This window comes from Centropristis striata, chromosome 2 (assembly GCF_030273125.1).
Source record: "Centropristis striata isolate RG_2023a ecotype Rhode Island chromosome 2, C.striata_1.0, whole genome shotgun sequence".
NCBI lineage: Eukaryota > Metazoa > Chordata > Actinopteri > Perciformes > Serranidae > Centropristis > Centropristis striata.
This window is the reverse complement of record NC_081518.1, coordinates 35,170,645-35,183,187: the sequence shown is the minus strand read 5'-3', so window position 1 is coordinate 35,183,187 and position 12,543 is coordinate 35,170,645. Positions and strand designations below refer to the sequence as shown.

General features: G+C 38.7%; 1 protein-coding gene across 1 annotated transcript in view; it reads left to right on the top strand.

The window, feature by feature from the left end:
• The window catches only part of cd276 (CD276 molecule), a 77,489-nt gene extending 65,206 nt beyond the window's left edge, over positions 1-12,283 (top strand). The window contains exon 8 of the mRNA XM_059346009.1: positions 11,382-12,283. The gene's annotated coding sequence lies outside the window, so the exon portion shown is untranslated. The remainder of the gene's footprint in view (positions 1-11,381) is intronic.
• Positions 12,284-12,543: the final 260 nt, after the last annotated feature.

The following is a 12,543-nucleotide window of genomic DNA, read 5'->3' as shown; positions in this document are numbered from 1 at the left end:
AAATGATTTTTGTTCTTTTTATGTGTAAAAAAGGGGCAAGAAGGAATGGTATTGTGGAGAACAAATAGAAAATAGAAAAAATATTCAAAGGCGGACATGAAGGGAATAAAGGAAAGTGAAATGAGGAGCAGTATGGAAGATCCCGGTCATCTACCTGATGACATGCGGTGAATTCCAATGAGAGAAATTCCATTTTTTAAAGATAGGCCCTATAGGTGCAATTAGTGCTACATAATAGCCCTTTCCCAGCTCCTTCAGCAGAGTTGTGAAATATTGATTTAATTTGCCCCTATATATTCACTTAAACTTTGAAGAATATATCTCGTTGTTATAGTCGTGCAGTAATAGCTTGGGGTTTACTTTGTCATGGTTTTATAAGTACAGACTGCACAGAGGGAGTCCTTTCTCAAAGGATGGGGACAAGATAAAAAGGGGTACAATAGAGTGAAATTTGAAAGGAGAAAACTCGTCTAAATGTATTTTAAAAGCCTGCTGCAGCTAGGCATATGGGATGGGATGTGAGCTCTCTGATAATCAGATTTTTTTAGTGTGGAAAAAAGAGTGAAGTACGAGGAGAGACAGAGGGGGGCTCCACCAGTTCCTCTCTGCTGCATGTGGCAGGTGAGGCCCTGCAGACACTGATGATGTCAGACAGGACACTTACGTTGGACTCTCTCCAGGGAGGTGTCTTGAAGTGGAGTTTGACTCACTATTCCAGTATCTCTGATCTCTGCATTATTTATGCTTTTGTCTCAGCCATTTATCAGCATTTTTATACCTCACAGCCTCATTCTACAGTACATCTCCTGTGATGGAATAGGCTGCAGCGATGATAGCCTCTGAGGGAAGCCAATAACCGAATATAGTAGCTCTTATTGATATCAGAAAAGTGTGGAATGGACAAGTGTGCTGCGTAGCAGTCTCTGCATACTGTTGAGAACCTTGGCAAACATCCATTCACATCAAAAAAGTGCATTGAAAAATAAAATATAACGAGGAAAATGCTGTGCTGGCTTCACTTTCTTACCTTTATATTAATTTTTAGGACATGGAACTGGTAATATGTGAGCTGTGGTAGGCACAGCAACTGAATCGCTGATCAATGACAGCTAATGAACACGGCAGGAGTTCTGCTCTGTTTGCCTCTCGACAGAGAGCTGCCTTCTCCAGAGAGCTCTTTTTCTCCTGTTTTTGCCAGAAAAGCACAGGAGCCTTCATTGAAACCAACTGCCTCTGGGCTCAATTAACTACCATAGATTACTCATAATGCAGATGAGAGACTGTGTACAAGATCAGCGGTGTGGTGATGTTGAAAAACACACACAAATGGTGCATGCATGGATACAGACAACTGGGACACTGTGATGCTGAGATATGCCATCAATGTATAGTAAAAAAATAAATATATAAACAAATATAATAAAAGAGCCTCATAAAAAGCACTGTAACAAGCAAAATAATGTACTCTGTCAACTTTAGTAAAAGTGATAATCCGGATAATGAAAATAGACATTGTCTGCATGCACAAACATCCTCTGAGGCTATTGTATAAGGCTCTATGCACTAGAATACAGACATCAGAAGGAGCAATGGTATATAAAACAGAAAATGCTGCACTGGATCCATAGTCTCCATGATAACCTGTAATTCTGTTAAATGTTGCATACATGTAGACACCCCGCAGCAGAGTCCACGCAGCAGATGTATGTGTTGAAATGTTTTGGGCAATTGAGAGCTCCATGGTGATGACATGGTTTGCTTTGTGTGTGGTGACCAGGCCATGGCCCTTGTCATAGTGTATTAGCATCACTTAACATCCCTCACTCAAGCCGTCAGTTTCCCTACCTACCAAAACACTCTTTTTCTACAGTCGTCTCTGCAACCTGAAATGCCTATAGCATATAGTTCTTAAACCTAAATTTACCATGAAAATTAATTCCAACCACTAATCCACAATGCTAAAGTATATGTGCTTACTTCCACTGCTCATTTTAAGGCAAAGGGTTAAATTAAATTTCTTCAAAGAACAAGTATCCCCTTGCTTGGTATTAGAATAACAGTTTCAGTTAAGAGCAGTGAATATTAAACGGCAGATTTTTTGGGTTAATGGCGTCCAACAGCTACAGTACAAAAGAACGTTATTCATTTTTATTCTTCTTTTTGTAATTATATTTTTGTTTAGGTTTATTTGGTATGGTCTTATGTTTGAGGAAATACACCTTGATAACATAGGATGAATGAATCACAGATAACATTCATCATGAAATGTAAGGGGGTTAGGTAAATTATCAAAACTGAAACAGGTCATGCATAGAATTAAGCAACTTAAGCAACTTAAAAAATGTGATCCCATGTAATTATGACCCCATTGTTGCTCAGGTAAATGACAGTTTAGATAGATGGATGACCCCCCTTACAATAATTGTCAGAATCAATATTATTAAAATGAATATTCTTCCCAAATTTTTATATTTATTTCAATCAATCCCTCTTACCCCCCTCGAACATTAATTTCCAATATGACGACAGCGTTCACAAAATTAATTTGAAACAAAAGGCGATCAAGACTGCGCTTAACATTGCTGTATCTTCCATATGAAGAGGGGGGCTCCTCTTTTATGGTATTTTAGGGCAGCTCAACTTAGATCAGCCTTCTTTTGGTTTGCTAACCCTTCCACTTCATCATGGGTCCAGATAGAAGAAAAATGTGCCAGGGAACTAACTTTGGATACTTATCCATTTTCTGATTCTCTCAAAAGACTTAAGCAGAATACAGCTAACCCATTTGGTAAAACCACAATTATAGCATGGCACGAATCACAGGAATTTTTAAAAAATGCCATCTGGGTTATCACCATATGCGCCAAATTGGGGCAATTCATTATTTTCACTAGGTAAATCGGACCGTGGATTCAGACCCTCATGTCCTTCGACAATCTTAAAGAAACATTTGGGATCCCTCCAAATCATATGTTTAAATATTTTCAAATAAGGAGTTTTATACGCTCAAGGTTGCAGTCATATCACTGTCCTCCCCTGAGTACTATTGAAAAGCTGGCAACAGCAGATCCATATGCTAAAGGTAAGATCTCAGTACTAAGAAACTCATAGAGACTTCTTTGGAATCTTCAGATCACAAAAGAAGGGCTTGGATAGAGGATCTTCAAAGAGAAATCACTGAAAACAAGTGGGAAAAAGCTTGTTATCAAGTACAAACACTATTAATAGCAGATTGAAATTGATCCAATATAATTGGTTTATTAGAATGTATATAACACCTGAAAAACTCAATGAATTCAATGCTAATATCCCTGATAGTTGTATAAAATGCAGAACGGCGAAGGGAACCCTATTTCACTTTATTTGGAAATGCAAACATTTACAAGAATTTTGGACAAAAATAATTGAGACAATCTCCACCATAATAGATAAAAAGATCCCTGCATGCCCGGAGATCTGCATCCTCTGACTGATACCAAAAACATTGGTCCTGAGAACACATGACAGTAAGCTGCTTAATCTCTGTTTAAAACATGTGAAGCGTCTTGTTGCCAGACATTGGAAAAGTACTAATTGTCCTTCTTTGAATATGTGGATTAATGAACTCTCTTCTTGCCTAGCGATTGAAAGACTCACATATATAATCAAACAAAAAAGCCATATTTTTTATGATATATGAAATTCATTTATCATATTTTTGGAATCAAGACATGATCTCCTAACTCCTTAAATCTAACTACCAAGTAAGACTGTAACCTTTTATTTTAATTCAATTGTACTTGATTTATGTTGTTGTTGTTGTTGTTGTCTTTTTTTTCTTATTTTTACATATCGGCTACATACTGTATGTATATTCTGAGTATAGGTATGTTTCTCTCTCTTTCTCTCTCTCTCTCTCTTCTCTTTTTTTCCCTCTCTCACTCTCTCCTATTTATTTCAGTCGATTATGTGTTCACTTTTACCACACGATAGACAGGTAGACTGTACATATTGCATTTTGTGTTTTTTAAGTTTTATTTTCCAGAGGATCAAAGTATCATTGTTCTAATAAACTGATAGCTGCAAATACAGGGTTGGGGGAGGGGGGGGGGGGGGAGTTGTTAAAAGACTTGAAAGGTGTAAAAGAATATTTTTTTACGAAATTTGAAGTTCAAAAATCAATAAAGATATGCGTTAAAAAAAGAGCAGTGATTATTAAACATGTTTTTAAGCCATTTATGCTTACAGACAGTCCACTATTGTCTGTCCTGCTTATCTTATCACTTGGTTTAAAGTACACACAACATGTTTCCATTTCAACATCAGCAGATCTGTGATTGACCGCATGATCTGTCATGGGCGTGTACACATATTATTCTAAATGACTTAAACTTTTCCTTCACCCAGCTCCTCTTTAGTGAAACTCCCCCCTGTCCAGAGAAAGATAATTTACACATGGCACAAAGCTAAATACTGAATAATGCCCCCCACTGTGATAGGAAGATGGTAAACATGTTGCTTATTGAACGGCAAAATTACTTTTATGTATAGTTTTTTGAAGTGTGCACACATATTGTGGAGCTGCAGGAGAAGTTGTTCATGCTCATACAGCGGGAGCTTAAATGTGCACGTCTCTGCATGCCAACTCACTGCTTCAGTGCTTTTTTTAACTGCAGAAGTAGATTAACTAATGAGGTAAGGAGGACCATGATCAAACATGCAGAGCAAGTCATTCAAAATGAAGTGCAAAGAAATGATGCTGTTAAAATACACTTGACAACAGTGACTTAAAATGTTGTGGAAAGTGTTTTCTTTCAACTAAAACATCAGAAGTGATTGTTTTCTTCTGTCGCATTCAGCTAATTAGTGGCACATTACTGAATATTCAACCTATCAGTCAGTTAGAAATGATAATTTTGCTCTCATTTTCTCTGGCTGGACACTGTTTATCACATATTTTTTCATTGCTGCCTGCAGTTTGTGGTGTTTTTTTAAGCATTTACCAGATTTTCTGTCTGTTTTCCATCTCTCCATTTTTACAATATGTGACACTGGCAACAACAAGGTTTACCAGCACAGTAGGGTGTCAGTTATTGTGCATCAAGTATTAATGGCTAAAGGCAACATGAATTTAAATAATAAAGAACAAGGTGAACCTGAACCAAAAGCAAAAGGACATTTTGTAAAGTCTTAGGAGGCGGAGTTTCCAGGCATCTTTGAGCTGAATGGAAAATTATACTGCCAGGTATGTACATCATACACCTGGATAAATAATACAACAAGTTCATTTAGGTTAGAGGAAGCACATCCTACAGAAGCATAGGGCTATACAAGTTCTGGAGCTGGAAGCAACACGAGCAGGCAACTCAAGTGACAAAATATCAGATAAAACACAAACTACAACGTTTTTTTCGGTGACTGTAATGAAGATTACAGATTTACAGATTTTCATTATTAAGCTGACATATAACTTAATAGCATCTTAATTACTTGAAATATAAGGTGACTAAAAATGGCAACCATTTTTTCAGTTTCAGCACCATGAAGCTGACACATCAGACTGGTCCCCCCTCAAAAACATCAAAATAGGACTCACTATTTTCACATTTACGTACCGTGAGCCACAAAAAACTCATTTTGAAAAATACTCATAAGTGTGTTATGGGTGGTATTGACAAACGGTCTTTTGTATTGTTCAGGTTGGAGATCTTGTTGGATGCATAGTTGCTGTTAGCATTGAGGCGCTGTGGTATATGTGCATCTACTATGGTTTGTGCTTGTGGTGTCATGGCCATGTGCAGCATTGACCTCTGTGCATACCCATGATGGGCTAAAGTGTGCGATGATATGGTGCTGAATGTAAACTCATCGACATGTCACGGTCCTCAGCTCAGCTTATAGGGTGACAGTCACCTTCATGCTGCATCTGGGCAACAGCACAGGTGGAATACAGACACTCCTTTGAGACTCTAATATTCATCCAGATTAACATACTGAGAATTTAAGTGGTTTAGGGTAAATGATTGACTTGCCTCTTGAGGTGGCCGACATCCCAGCGTGAGCGCAGAATAAACGGCGACTCTTTCTTTCCCACTCCCTCTACCTTTTCTCCTGGTACTGAGTCACCTCGCCTTTGGGGCTTACCACAGGAGTCTCTTCAAATGATCCTTTAGACTGAAGTGGAGAATCAAGATTAATGCACTTTCACGTCCCATCCAGGCTCCAAGGGAAAAAGTCTTATAATTAACACCAGGGGGGTTGCGTGCTGCTTTTGGAGGGAGGTCGAGGGTGGGGTTCCTGGACCATAGACAAAGAGCTGATAAAGGTGTGAGATTTTTCGAGTGTGATGTATGCTGCTACTTTGGAATAATAGTGGAGAAGTAACAGAATGACCTGTCAGACACCTCACTCCGGCTTATTGTTATTGGGACAAAGTGGAGCGGCCTGTAGCTAGAGCTGCTGCATTACTGCATCATCCATAGTGATTATTATTACACGTTGTGACCTATGTGAATTATCACCAGTGGCGGTTCTACACAGGGGCCTACAGGGGCCACTGCCCCTGTGAAGAAGCCCTTGGCCCCTGCTGTGGCCCCTGTGTCAAATTAATAATAAAATAATCAATTTATAACGATGAACGACGGAACAATTCTTACCTATTTTTTGTTCAAACAGTATCTCACTGTACACAAAAGGAACCCATAATGTGTACATTGTATAATAGTTTAATTGTGCAATAAAAGCTAAATATAAAGATCATTCTCACTGTACTGCACTTTCAAAATAAAAAAAAGTAATTGTGCACAAAAATGAGAAATGTCATTGTCGTACAAAAACAACTGTTAATGTTGGTAAGTCTCATTGCTTCAATCAATGTAATTCTTCCAAATATGAGACTTTTAGCTAAAATAAAGGTTTTGAATGCTTAAATATCATTTTTGATGATTTTTAATGTGCCCCTCTGATTAAACACTGGCCCCTCCTTGGCCCCCACAGTAAAATTGGTCTAGAACCGCCACTGATTATCACTAAGGCAGACGAATGCACTGTTTTTCCAGTCCTATATAGACCTGCTCCCTCAGAGATAACTACACATTTCTGCAACATCGTTTTCTTTTTATTGAGTGTCTTCTCCATCCTGCATGGAAAATTAGAAAAAACTAGTGTCAGTTGAGAAGATTGATCCTACTAAAGTATGAAGCTACAGCTTTTTTACAAAGTAAAACAAACCACCTCAGTATCTCTTAAACACACTAGTTAATACATTATACCTTGTATACCTTTGTATATATCCATGAGACATGTCATGAGAGTGGAATTAATATTCTCGTCCAACTGACGGCACACCAGTCAAATTTTATCAGCAAATTAAATGCTTATGAGTTGTTATCACTGAAATTATAATGCTTCAGCTAGCACTAACTGCACCTTCCAGTTGGCCAGGTAGTGCATATCCAACATTACGTGGTCGCAATTTTGTCAGTTTCACTTTGTTGTACATATTAATACGTTAAGTAATGTGATGTAAATTAAGTATGTTGTCATACTCTCCTTCAAAACATCAGTTACAAGAGGTCAACATTTACTTTTGGCCCATCCACCTTGGCCTCCTTCTTATGTGGACTTTGTCACTTTTTATACTATGTCACCTGACTTCCTCCGTTGTTCCCGTCATATTAACCACAGCCACTAGAGGTCACCACCTAACAACAAATGTAAATATAGGAGATTGAGTAGGGCATCCTACCCCAGTGAGTGCTCTTGGCAAGAAAGCATATTTTTCAACATGTCAAACGGTTTATTTCATATTCCAACTTTAGAGGACATTAACTGGAAATAGGCACTATTAAAAGCTTGTTTTCTCTTATACTTTACTGTATGTCATGTGGTTTTACCCCAGCAACATTTAACAAATCAGATGGTAACCTCAGACTTCAGAGCAGCATGTTCTTTTTTTTTATTCATCAGCTTTGAATTACGATCTGAAATTACTACTTTTACTGTTATTCTTGTAACTGACTTCACAACTTGTTATAAAAAGAAGGGCCTGGAGGAGAAGGAGACACAATGCAATACTTAATTTTATTTGTTGGCGTATTTGGAGGCGTAGACGACACAGTTTACTGGAAGGCTACGTACTTCACTGCATGGTTAGGCCTAATAATAATAGCCTCTTCTATCTCTTCCCACGCTGATGATACTAACCGCTATTTAGATATATCCCACACCTTACATTTGTGCTCTGCAGTTCCCACGGGATCCTATTTCCATCTCAGCTCTCTACTGTATATTGAAGCATGTAAGGCATTTGTTGAAATGTAAATTCATCCATAAAAGCAGATCTTTGTACCCTCTATGAGTAGTATAATTATCCATTCTCGCACAGAGAAATTGTCATGGTGTGTTTGATCATCTGGTAATGATCTTTAAGTATCACCAAGGTTTAGCTGCTTCCTCATTATCCTGAATACTTCTCCAAGGTTATTCCCAAACATTTACTTTCATAGTCCCATGCCTGCTGTTTGTCTTTGATAGTTATTTTGATTGTTGTTGCTTCTGTCTGTGTCAAAAAGCAACAGGCCTGCTGTTTTTAGGTGTGATGTTCCACAAATATATAAATATAAAAAAAGAAGGGGACAAGAATGAAATATGGCACTTGCATTTCAATGTAAATGAGGAAAGAAATGGGCACAGTGTGGATTTACAACGGTTCATTAGATTGAATCCACTGTGCCGCTGTATCTTTCACGTGAACAATCTCCTATAGCCCGAGCAAATTAGTGTGCAATCTCGTGTACCTGCTGTAAATGAATCTGTCCATCAGCTTGTGTCTCAGGTGTTAGAGCGCAGGAATGGTTCTGCCCTGCCACGGCTGCTTTGGATTCTCAGACAGAGAGAAGCTGTTTGTTAAAACACTTAAGTTGGAGTTTACTTTTTGATTGCCTGTGTTAACAATCCCAGAAAAATGTCTTTGCAGGGTGGTTGTTCCTTTTTCTTTTTTGTTAGATTCTAAATGACTGTTCTGCAGATATTCATCCAGTGTCTCTGTAAAGGTCTTTCATTTCACCTCTGACCCCTGGACTCAACGGCCAGCATGGCTCCTCTTTGAAATACAGATTCTTAGATCTCTCCAGGGACATGTAGGGGTATTTGAATCTGATGAGAAAATGCATGTGTGAAAATTGTGTTGTGTTCATTTGGGTGATGGATAAGTTGGCAAGTCGGATTACCCTCTGACAGGGAGCAAATGAAACCCAGACTGCACTTTCAAATGCAAGGCTGCTCCCGTAAAACAGATATTCTTCTGCAAGCTTCGCAATTTGCAAAGACTCCTATCATTTAGAATGACAGACTTTATTACTGTTTCAGTTTTTGCTTTGACATTTTGAAGCTGTTTGAAATGCCCTTAGGGTTTCATTTAAGATTTATCCACATCACACCAGCTTGTCATGTGTAAAATGTAATAAAGGAATGATAATGAGAGTCAATTAGGAGGTAGGAGAAGCTCTCTAACAGAACTATTTTTGTATTTCCTGTGATGAAATCTTAGGATAGACGCAGTGAGTGCTTCAAACACGACGGTACATGTGCACAGAGTCAAAGCTGTGCAGGTTTACAGTGCATCTAAATCAAAAGTAGATTCATGATAGGTTTAGACAAGTACAGCTAGGGTCTTAATGGGACACAGAGCATGAGCAGAATCTCCACTGCACACATTATTAGCTCCTCTCAGAGTATTTATGTAGGATATCTCACCAGGAAACACAAATTAAAAGATCCGTCCTGATGGGCAAGCCCACTGTTTTCATTTAGGAGTCCAGTTGCATGCAGACATAGCTGACTGACTTGAATAATGTATCTAAAAGCCGAACCTCCAAGCATATAGCCACTATATTGCTTTTAAAGGCTTCAAGTAGGAGAGCTTCATGTGTGACATAATTAAATTCCACCCAAGTTAATTCAAACTGTTTAATGATGCAGGGAGAACAATTTCTTTCGCTGTGCCAGCGGTGGGGTGGTCCGCAGGGGCTACCAGTGAGGAGAAGCATTAGAAGTTCACAAAGACAGTTGTGATACAGAGAGGAGGATGTGTAGGTGGAGAGACTTGAAGGTTGGAGCATCCTTGGAAATGCAGCTTCTTATTGGTGTCATTGCTTATTTTAAGGAATTTAAGCAAATTTTCAGGTTCATACCAGTATTTTAGGTTTTCTACTAGATCATTTTACATGTTTCAATGTTAAAAAAAAAAGGTTGCTACACCTCTTTTCACCCTCTGTCTAACACATGCCTCCAAGTCTGCGGTGATATATCATAATTTTACCTTGTAAAAACAATAATAAAGACCTTGAAACCAAAAACTATACACCCAAATGTGTTACACCAGAAATGTGATCCGAAATTGGGTAGAAATTAACATCAACAACCAAGGGTTACTGGTGTGACATACAGTCATGGATAAAATTATGAGACCATTGTTTTCTTCAATTTCTTGTTCATTTTAATGCCTGGTACAACTAACGGTACATTTGTTTGGACAAATATCATGATAACAAAAAAAATATCTCATAAGAGTTTAATTTAAGAGCTGATATCTAGCTCTTTTCCATGGTTTTCCTGTTTTCTCCATGGTTTTCTTTTCCTGATAATAACCAAAATCATTATCAAGAAAACCATGGAAAATGGCTATATACCTCCCCAACATCTTGATTTAAATTCCCCCTGCTTCAGTCCTGATAATTGTGCTACTATAAGGCAGAATGTTGCCAGTTTACAGTTTGGGATCCAGTGGGGTTGATTAACACATATTTTTGTGTATTGCTCTTATGACGGGACGGGCGGGTGCATATTAAAAGATCTTGACCCGCACATTACCAAGTAGTCAAAGAAAAGACTGGGTGAGTAGGTGAGGATGGGCTGTGAATGGGCTCAAAAGTGCAAAAAATAAATAAATTAATATCCAACTTACATACATAAAAAGTATAAAGGAGGGTGTATGAACAACAACCTATCATATCATCATTGTGAGCTTTGTGATATGTTAATACACCAGACTTTTAAATGTGTTTAGTGCATTATTTGACCCTTGGGCTATGTTTATTATGAACATTGGAAACTGTAATATGTATATACGACAGATAATAAGGAAAAGCATAATATTTACCCTTTAAATCTGTTTGTTGTTTCCTTAATTTTCTGTACTTATTAAGATAAAACAGTACAGATTGATGAGTATTCTTCATGTGAGACCAGATTTTACCATTACCTCTGCTTGCTCTAGTTATTGGATCAGCTGTTGGTTACTGCACATCCTGCAGTGTTTTATTATTTTTTAAAGCTAATAACCTCTCCCACGTTGAACAGCCTGACATTATAAGCATTGTGTTTTTGTGTCTTTTTTCCAGGAGTCGGGGCCAGGCGGCGTGTAGGAGATGAGTCTGGCGGGTAATCCCACTCCACCTATCCATCAACCTGGAGACTATTTCCAGCGTCCCCTACAGAATGTCAAAGCCTCGCTGAGCAGAAGATGAGTCCATCATCTTCTTTCTAAGACTTTCCCTCGAGTTTCCATCAAAACACATAAACACATCGTGTGCCATTATTTTCTATTGCCCTTCCCTCCCTTGCCTGTCAATGGAAGGGCCGCGGCAGTGAGTGAACGGAGTTGAGCGGCTTGTTCTATGCAAATAAGAAACTCTGTTTGAAAACTACAGGATGTGACAGGATCCTTTCTCTGCCGCTGACATCACTCCGTATGGGTTGTGATGGGGCATGTGCCAGAGATCTCCTGTCTAATAGGAAGTGAGACACTTAAAGAGATGACCCTGCCTCAGTTGCCATCACTGTCTCTCTGCCAGAGAGAGAGCTTGGCTCTCCCATTACTCCTGCACTTGCTAATTAGCGTCTGTCGCTGGAGTAACTTGTACCTGTCAGTGTGTGCCGCTCTCCTATATTCAGTAACTTGAGGGAATTGAAATTGAATGCCAGCTAAGCTCCAACAAACTGCAAATGGTGCATGGGATACACCCTGATTTTCTCACTGACCTGACAGCCTTATATGTAAGAAATTGTTTTTAACGAACACAGAGTATCTCCGCTCATTCCCGCTACTGGTGTGGAATGTTTTATCTCTTTCACGCTAAGGGCTGTAATGGTTGTTTTATTGCATTTTTTTAGGTACTTGAGCGAGTCCCCGTGCCATATGTCCATGTATGAATGCCAAAGCCATTTGTGTCAGATAACCCAGTGCCTATTTACATTAAAGAGACATGGTGAAACTGCCTGGTCATTGGTAATTATTGGTCCCATTCCTGGGGCCACTTTGTGCTCGTTCAGGCAGAACAAGGTCGAGTTTATTACAGACATTTCTTCACCCACAGGATTAGCCATGCTGCTCAAATTCATCCTTCCACTTTTCCATTAGTTGATTTATCTGCCGACTAGACTATTCTACATAATGAGTAAAACATGAATTATGGTCAAAGCAATACAAATATTTCATTTATGTGCAGATCAACACTGACATGTCGAATTGTTCCCAGTTAGACGCAGTCCTATTTTAGGGCT